The sequence below is a fragment of the Vidua chalybeata genome, chromosome 4, assembly GCF_026979565.1.
Source record: "Vidua chalybeata isolate OUT-0048 chromosome 4, bVidCha1 merged haplotype, whole genome shotgun sequence".
In the NCBI taxonomy this organism is placed as follows: Eukaryota; Metazoa; Chordata; class Aves; order Passeriformes; family Viduidae; genus Vidua; species Vidua chalybeata.
The window spans coordinates 9,877,442-9,887,299 of NC_071533.1; the positions used below are offsets into that span (position 1 = coordinate 9,877,442).

The window sequence follows — 9,858 nt, forward strand, 5'->3', positions numbered from 1 at the left end:
TGTTTGACTGGTACCATTAGGATTACAGTAAGAGTAGGAATTTTTTTAGCTATTTGCAAACACTTTTCCTTAATATTAATAAAGTTGTTTCATTTTTTGTTTCTGGTATGTTTCTATTTCTGAACTAGAACAGAGTCCCACTGAAGTTGCCAAAAACCAAGGGCCACTAAGGGCCACTCAACTGTCATGAAGCCACATTATTTGTAATCCAAGTAGTTAATCTGTTGAGATAAACTTTCAAAATAATCTTTGGTGTCTTCCCTACTCTTACCCCCAACAGAACTTTACACCTTTTGGAATTTCCAGTCAGTATAGACTGTCAATTCCTTAGATTTGTAAGACAAGAAGTTTTGACGGGTTGTTTGGGAAAGAAGTAAGGAGGTTATTTCATTGGAATGCTGAAAAAGGCTGTAATATAGAAGCAAAATTTAAAGAACTGCTTATCACTGTTTTAAAGAGCCTGAACAAAAAGAAAGATAGAAATAATTCAATATTGAGAACTATGGAGAATATTTCAATTCTAAGTAAAGGTAATACTTTTTGAAGTTAGAGCATAGATGTGTGCTACAGCTTTTTGATAAATAATTAAATTTACTGCTCAAACTTAAGAAATTAGTAGGAAGGTTTTTCAGACTGCTGTACGATATTTCAGTGCAGACCTGGAATAACCCATTTTTTTTTATTGCTGAAAATTACTAGGGTTTTGGTTAATACTTTGGTTTTTTTTTCCAGCAGAAAAATATCCACAGAATACTGCTTTATAATAAGATGTAGCCCTAACAGACACAGATGCAAAATAAGTACATATTCCTTGTTAGTCAGCCAGTGTTCTGTTTTTTGTTCTGCATTACCTGAATTAATTACCACTGCTAAGGTGCTTTCTTATTTGATTTTAAGAAGACTCCTTAAGTCTGGTCTCTAGCCATAAATAGGTTGGAAGATGTTCAATTAAGATGCATCTCCTGTTGAATTCTCTGTCTTGCAGAATCTTTAAAGGTTTGAGGTGTTTTATCTGCTTTGGCTAAATTCAGGTCACCACAGCTGCTTCTCTCATTTGCGTTTAAGCCTTTGTTAAACCTTTCATAATTTCAATTGCAGTTTTGCACTTAAGACCGATGAGTTGCAGAACACACCACTGACATTGTAGATGCTCGTATCTTTCTCCATGTCTGTGTTGCTGTCTCCCTCAGCATCTCAATATTTCTTTTTCTCCATCTGTTGGATGTCCTGATATGGAGTACTTCATGTATGAAGATGAGAAAGACCCATCTGAAGACCTGAAACTCAGGTTCTTTGCTATTTGTTTAGTACTACTTGTTATTTCTTATCCAGCAATAAGTCAGCACCAGGTAAATAGAAGGCAAGGGATTTTTCTTTCCCTCCCTTCCTTCAATTGTATATAGGAAGAGACACATTGCATGGCTACAGAATTTGTCTTTGCATTTTCATATAATTTAAAGTACTACACGAACAAAAACCAATTTACAAAACACTTTTACTTTCCAGAAGTTCTCTTTTTGGTATACATACCAAAAAGGCTACGTGTGACTGAACTAGCACTGAGAGAGTTCTACACAAATCTGCTTTCTAGAAGTATTCCCTGACTGTACTATTTTCCAGCAGTTTATTATTTCAGTCAGGTCAGCCATAGCCTTTTCTAGGTAGAAAATCCAGGGCTCTGCTATTACAATTTAATGATTGGATGCTGTTGGGTAGAAAAATTATCTAATAAAATGCATATTATATTACTCTATTGTGGCTTGACATCTATCAGAAATGCTTCTTTGTTTCATACTTTCATGTAACTTGTATCCATTAAATGCTCTTTTTTTGCCTGAAAGTTGCTATGAACTTCTGAGAATAATTTCACTTTGATTTTTTCCTTCTTTCTTGAACTGAATTGCTTAGAAATAGGTCTGAAATTTCAAAAGCTGCCTGACTATTCTGAATGCTCGATTTTCCATTAATTTCAAATCATATAAATGGCTTTGAAAAAGATAGCACAAAGGCTAAGTTACCCTAGAGTGATATTTCAAATTTGCTGAGGTTGATGGTAAAATCTACATTGATTTGAGCAAGACTAAGAGTTTCCCTTATGTGGTGCTGGGATAAGGCTATAAACGAGTCAAAAATCTGTTCATTAAAAAAAAAAAAAAAGAAATCTTTAATATTAACAATGATGATCTCTGTTCATTTAAATGAAGTTAACCTCTTGCTTAAAGGTAAGTATTTTCATACTTTCACTTTGTGAGAGACTGAGAGAAAGTCAGTTTTAGTCTCATTAGAGTGGGAAAACTTGCCTAGATTGTCAAGAAGTACAGTGCTGAAATTGCATGAAGCAGGGAGGACATGACATTTCTCTTTAAATCTGTTGTGGTTTCGCTTTATTTCTGTGAACATAATTTGTAAGTGGAAAGGTCAAATCATCTCAGAAGTAGATGTCTGTCTTAAACTAGGTAGGCAGCGGGTGTAGATAGCATAGCCATTTACACTGCAAGCTTTCAGAGAGAAAGCCCTATGAAAATTCAAGTGTAATTTAATAGGGATTGTCTTTTCAGCTGGAAGTATTTTGCTTTACACAAATGCAGTCCTTTCCAAAAAGTTTAAGAGGCATAACTGAAGTAGCTTTTGACAGGAAGTAAACTATATTCATAAACTCAAATAACTGCTATATTTTATAGGCGCCAGCATGACCAGTATTGTTAAGTAGCAATTTCTGACAGGTATGCATATGCATTCTTAACACACTTCCACTAGACCTAAGGTCCAGAGAACATCATCGTTGTCTGAAGTAGAAAAGTCTTTTATTGGATTTTTCCTCTTAATTTAAAGAACACCTATTTATTTGCTGAGTTGAAAGAGACCCACAAGGATCATCATTTGTAATGTGTGTATGTAATGATAGAGTTATTTTTTCTAATTAAATATTTTTTATGCCACTTATGTATCTCAAGACCGTTGAAAAGATGAATAGAAATAATGTTAACCTGTCCTTCACTTTTATAAGATTTTCTGGACATGTTTTCTATGTCTTGATAGTTTTAAGAAATAATAATGGAATGCATCCCCCTCCCTCTGTTAAGATAACACACAAAAACACCCAAAACAGCTGCATATAAAAAAGGAAACCTTAGCTCATTAAGCTTATTGAGACATAGAGAAGTGCTTGTAAACTGAAAGAGTAGAAAGGTAACAGTTAAACTATTCATTGCTGATCTGAGAAACAAATCTTAGAATGACAATGTGTGACTAATGAAAGTGCTAGTTGAAAAAGATCGGACTACTTTATTTGCATTCTGCCTTTTGCTTGCTCTGCAGATATTACAGAAACCTTTTAAAAACCAGCCCCACTGTGTTATTTTTTTGATTCTTTATATATTAGGATATAATGTTCACAGTCTTTCCATGTACCAGCCTCTTTATATTTGTAACTTTTAGAGCCTGATTCCAATGCCACACTGCCTCGATAATTTATAAGAGTTCTGCATCAAACAAACAATCTTATTTCTAAATAAAAGCATTCCTCTACAAGTTCTCTTGTTTTTAATGTTTATGTAATCAATAGTAGTGACTGGGGATACTTTTTTTCTAGTTTTGTATATTGGTCTAGTTAGAATTTTAAAAGGTGCTTTGAAAGAACTGGTTCAGTTCCATTCAGAAGTAAATATAAACATCTATTTAAAAAGAAATCCAATTTTCTATATTAAAGAAACTCATCGTCAAATCTTGTTTTTATTGAATTAGAAGGCTGATTAAAATGAGGAAATACTTCAAGTGCTACAGGCTTTACTATTTTTTTTAATGAAATCAATGATATCCAAGTGTGTTATCATGTAAACAGGGTTTCACGATTTAGAGACAAAAATGGCATAAGAAAGCTATGGAACAGCTTTTTTTTTAGGAACATGCTAGAAAGGATTTTGCTAAAAATTTTCAGTTAAATCTGTCAATATTCATTTTGTTTTACTTGCAGCTCAAATATGAATTTGTTGCTTGTTTTTAGACAAACTTGAGACATCAAGACTGCAAGAACAGTACATCAATTGTGGGAAAAAAACATTTAAAATAACCAAGTTTATTTTTTTCCTTCATCCTTTTAATTTTAGTTAATCTTTATCAAATATCAGTAAAATACAAGAGAATGCCCAACATTTTAAGTAATTGAGGTGTAGGTAGGAGCACCCCAGACTACAGATTCTGGGTTCATCTGCTTCAGTTTTAGGGATGTCAAATTTATCCTTTTTCTACAACAGAATAGAAACCATCTGGTTTAGAGCTCTGTGTAATTGTACCCAGAACAAGATCCTGCACAAAATCTTGGCTTCACAGGCATGAAGTCCATATGCTTCTGACTTCTAGGAGGCATCAATGGTAGTGATTTTGGGACCTATATGTAAAATAGAATATTAGGGTTTGTGATATTTTTTGTCCCCTCACCACATAACATAATGGTGTTCTGATTTAAGTCTTCAACTTATCACCCCCTTTACCCTTGACCTTCTTTCTCTGTTTAGCCTATGAATGAGGATGTTACGGATGAATAAAAAGAATCAAAGCTTTACTTAAAAATGATGGCCTAATTTGTGTTGAGCAGTTATAGACTTGAATGCAGCCAAAAAACAATTGAAGTTCAGACAGCTAGTTGAAATTTGATGGATCAAGACTGAAAGAGAATGGATTCCTTCATGACACTAACAAAGTCCCTGTTTTGTGTGCTAAAGATTATTTGAATTTCTTACTGTTTCAATAATGAAATTTATTTAGTGATTTATTACATTTCAATTACTTGAAATGTAATAAAATAATTACAAATAAGTGTGTTTGACAACTTCATCATCTTTATATTTTAGGATTCCACAGAGAGTTTAGTCTTATGGGATTTATTGCAAGGTTTTGTTTTACTTGTGAATGCAATACTGAATCTTTGAACATGCTCCCTGTTGTGGCATTGAAGTGCAGTCAATATCTTATAATGAACCTACTGTCTAATAAAAATGCTTTAAAAATGCAATAACATCTTGAACTTCTTTATTATAAAATTTTGTGTGCATTTAAATCTTTGTGAAGTGAACAAATAGAATGTTTGCATTTTTCACTCTGACTTCATTAAACACACTCATTCTCATTCTACACGTCTTTTGCACTATATTTTAAATATTGAAAAATTATGTTGGCAGTGAATTTGAGTGCTGTTGCTGAGGATACTTAGAACTGATCTCAAATTATTAAAACAGAAACCTAAACCAAGGTTCTGACTTCTTAAACTAAATTTTAACTCTGTCTTTAGATTAAGCAGTGCCTACCTCTGCCCTCTTCCTGGCTTATTCCTTTTGTTTACCTGTAGCTTTCTGACAGAAAACTAAGAAGACAAGAGACTTGCACAAGTAGGCAAATGCTAATCTTAGTTAATAGGAAAAAATGTTGTACATACTTGATGTAATTATCCCATCTCAAGGGTACAGTGAAGAACATGGAGAAATTAAAGTAATGGGTTACTCTTCCAGCTTATGGAATGTATTGTGTATCCTTATGGTAGTTCTGTTGAATCCTTTAGAGAGGAGCTGTGAACTTAAGACAGACACAGTGATTGACATCTCATGAGTAGCCTTCATTCTAAATGTAAATTCTACTTAAAAATGAGCAACATTTACAGTTATTTCCCTAAGACTATAAGCTGTCTGGAAAAAAGACTTCATTTCTTCAAATATTTGCCAGTTCTTTAAAGGCTGTGGTTGTAATTTGGCAGTGTAACATCTTTTGAAGTTGGCTTATAGGGCAAGAATTTGTAGGTAACAAGACTAGATCTCTTCTGTTGTAGAAGCTGATGTTCAGTTAAAAAACTCACCTTCCCTACTTAGAAGTATTTTCCCATCTTACTGATTCTATAATTCTAAGATTATTGGCACCAACCACTAACCCAGAACTGCCATGGTCACCACTAAACTGTGTCTCCAAGTGACACATCTACATGTGTTTTAAACACCTCCTGGGAGGGTGACCCTCTTACTTCCCTGGGCAGCCTGTTCCAATGCTAGACAAGCCTTTTGTTGACAAAATTTTTCCTAATATCCAATCTAAACCTCCTCCTGTGGTTCAACTCGTGGCCATTTCATCATGTCACTGGTTGCCTGGGAGAAGAGGCCATCCTCTACCTGGGTACAGCCTCCTTTCAAGGAGTACTAGAGAATAAGTTCCACCTAACCTTCTTTTTCTCCAGGCTAAACATCCCTATCTCCCTCAGCTGCTCCTTACAGGATTTGTGCTCCAGAAATGTCTCCAGCTCCATTGCCCTTCTCTGGACACGCTGCAGCACCTCGACATCTTTCTTGTAGTGAGGGGCCCAGAGCTGGACACAGCACTCGAGGTGTGGCCTCACCAGTGCTGAATACAGGGGGACAATCACTGCCCTGGTCCTGCTGGCCACACTATTGCTGATCCAGGCCAGGATGCCACTGGCTGTGTTGGCTACCTGGGCACAGCTGGCTCATGTTCAGCAGCTGTCACCAGCACCCCCAGGTCCTTTCCAGCAATGTTTACTTAATGAAAAACAAGCAATTTCTCTCACTGTCCTAGGAGGTAGGATCTAGAACAATTAGAAGTCACCATCCAATTTCAAATTTCAATTTATTACTTTCCAGGCCCTATGCACTTTTATCACTCACAAGACTTTCCAGTTCCTAAATTTTACTTTTCTAAGAAGGCCGAATTTTTCAAATTTTATTTTATTGTTTTGAAATCTTCTAGGCTTCTGTTGAATAATATGTGTATTTCTGTATTTCTTTTGTTATATAATACATATTTGGATAATTTTCAAATATGACAAGCAGCCTTTTTCAGAGCTTATACTACTTTTTGTTTATATATCACAAAGAAGTGTTTTTATACTTGTTTCTTTCCTAAGAACTGTATTGACAAAATTTAGATTTTTATAGTAATGCTTTATAGAAACTGTCAGACTAGTGTGTTGGTTTTGCACAGCCTGGTTTCTGGTAGCAGGGGGGGCACAGAGGTGGTTTCTGTGAGAAGATGCCAGAAGCTTCCACCTGATGGCTCTGAAGATGGACATGCTGCTGGCCAAGGCTGGGCCAATGAGAGATGATGGTAACACCTCTCTGATAACATATTCAAGAAGAAATCAAAAGCAATGTAGTGGTGCAGTTTTAATTCCAGCCAGAGAAGAGGAGGAGGTGAGAACATGTGAGGGAAACAACATGGAGACACCAAGGTCAGGGCAGAAGGAAAGGAAGGAGGTGCTCCAGGCACTGGAGCCGAGATTCCTCTGCAGGCCATGGTGAGATCATGGTGAAGCAGCTGTGCCCCTGCAGCCCCTGGGGATCCATGGGGAATGCAGAGATCCACCCACAGCCTGTGGGGTGGTGCCCTCACCAGAGTGGGAGAGCCTGGAGGAGGCTCTGGTCCAGTGGGAAACCTGGTGGAGAGAGATGGACCATGTTTCCAGGCTGGTGCAGCCTGACCTTGGAGGACTGCACCTCGTGGAAAGAGAGACCCACGTCACAGCAGTTTTGGGAGGAATGTTTGCCTCTGGAAGGGATTCACATTTCAGCAATTTTGGTAGGACTGCTGCTCATGAAATTGGAGCCACCTGGAGAAGTTCACAGGTGTCTCCTGTGGGAGGGACCCCACAGTGCAGCAAGGGAAGAATTCCCTTCCCTGAGCAGCAGAAGAAAACCTCGGGTGATGAACTGAGCAAAATCCCCACGCTCTGTCCCCCCGTGCTATTGGTGGCAAGGAAGGAGTGGCTGGGGGAAGAAAAGGTGTTTTTAAGGGCTTATTTTACTTCTCATTATCTTTCTCTGATTCTGTCAGTAATAAATTCAAATGACATTGTAACTCTAAATTGAACCTGTTTTGCCCTTGGATTGTTTTTTCCTGGATTTTATCTCAACTGATGAAGCCTTCATTAAATTTCTCTGTCCTCTGCCCAGCTCTGACAGGAGAGAGTGAGTGAGCAACTTTCATGTGTGCCTAGCATTTGGCCAGTGTCACACCACAACAATTAGCTAAAAACAAAACCCAGAAGCTTATTACTTTAGATGTGAGACCAACTTTTAAACAGTTTCCTCCTCCCAGTTCATAATTGATTCTTTTTGTGCACCTTTCATGATGATTTAATTTTTTTGCAAATTTTTCTATAGTATGTGATTTTTGAAATTTGACTTTGAGAAGTGCTTCCTGCTCATTTTCAGCTTCTGCTATACATTATTAATTTTAGTTTATGGCAATTACTGGATTATTCTGTATGTAATGAGTACATGATGTACCAAATACCAGCAGATTAGAGAATTTTCTATACTAATTTCTTCATGTCCTGCTAAGAATCTCTTCAGATTGTGTTCATAAGAACAGACTTTTGTCTGTGTCTGTACTATCTATAGCTAAATATTTTTGAGCAGAAGCCAGTAGGCTTTTGTAGCAAGGGTGATGGTGACAGGATGGTGCAGGAGAAAGAGAAGAAACAAGGAACTTTAAGTTACATGTAAACTTTTGGATGGGTGGTGGAAGATGATAAAGATTTAGGAAGTAGACTTTCTAAATTTTCCTCCATGCCATCTTATCTGGGAGAAATGTGTAACACTGTGTTTAGGTTTCTTTTTCTGGTGTTTTTTTCTTCTGTCTGGAGAAAAAGTAGCCTGAAAATGTAAGTAAGTAGCCTAAAATCCACTTTAAAAGTATAAGGGTTGAAAATAGACCAAAAAAAACCCAGGGGGAAAAAAAAGGTACAAACCCTCACTTCTGTGATCTGTAAGTTGCTCCGAATCTTCACGCAGGCTTTGGAACAAGAGTTGCATTTGATTGTTGGAAGTTGAGATAGAATTCAATTTATAAATGTCTTAATTGAAGGTTTAAACCTCCATATTGAAGGTTATACTCCTCTATTGATGTGTGCAAACAGCTTGCGCAATGCCAGTAATGTCCAGAACACAGTTGTTTTGGGGAAAATATCTTCTATTTATCAAATAGAGAAAAATAGTTCAATGTAATCAAAGTTTTCTATGGGATTTGCCATTAAGCTTTTTGCTGTACATAACTTGAAGTATACGCTCTTTATGAAGCAGTCTTGCAGCTAAGTCTTGGCAGCTTAGAGAATTTAAAATTAATCTTTTGCTCTTTTGCTTTTATACTTTTCCTGGAAGTTTAAAAGTACTTTTATAAACATTTGTAGTATTTCCTTTTTTAAGCTAGTTTGTGTTCTGCAGAATGAATATGTTGTCCAGGGAAAGCAGTATTTCAAACAGGAAAAAATATTGTGGGAATATCTCTTTCATTGCTACATCTACAGCGTGGATGTACTTGGACAAGATTCTTTCCAGTTTGTCCTCTCTTTGTTAGAGCACAACAGGATGACTGCTTTGACAATGAACTACTTCACATCTCTGCAGAATGCTTAGCAACAGATGTTTTGGAATTCTGAGGTGCTGCATTAGGCTGCTCAGTCAAAATATGTCTGCAGAAAGGCAGTGATCTTCAACAGTGAACAACTCTCATCACGATCTCATTGCTGCACAACACTGTACGTGTCTGAAAATGAGCGTGTGCATTTTGGTGAATCATGTAAACTTCAGAATTGACCTGCAGAAGCACTTTCCTTGTTAGTTGGTGTGACAAGTTAGTGGATAATGCATGGTAAAAGACAAAATTCTTCACTGAAATAAAGCAGTCAAGTTAAAATAATTTTCCCTGTTATTGCGATGCAATTGGGGCACATTTTCTTGTACTGAAGGTTTAACGATACATTCTCTTACGTTAAATGTATCCTGCTCTTTATGCCAGAGGAACAGAGAGTTCCATCGGAGCCGAGCAGTGGCTGCCTGTAGTTCTCCAGAAGGTGGTAGCATT

At 36.7% G+C, this 9,858-nt stretch overlaps 1 long non-coding RNA gene across 1 annotated transcript; it reads right to left on the bottom strand.

Annotated features, from left to right (window-relative positions):
• Positions 1–4,152: 4,152 nt before the first annotated feature.
• On the bottom strand, positions 4,153–9,280 carry LOC128787544 (uncharacterized). Its single transcript, XR_008430734.1, has 3 exons — positions 8,753–9,280; positions 5,432–5,568; positions 4,153–4,387 (listed from the first exon to the last, which is right to left on the bottom strand). It is a non-coding gene; the product is annotated as an uncharacterized LOC128787544 (long non-coding RNA).
• Between the last annotated feature and the right edge of the window lie 578 nt (positions 9,281–9,858).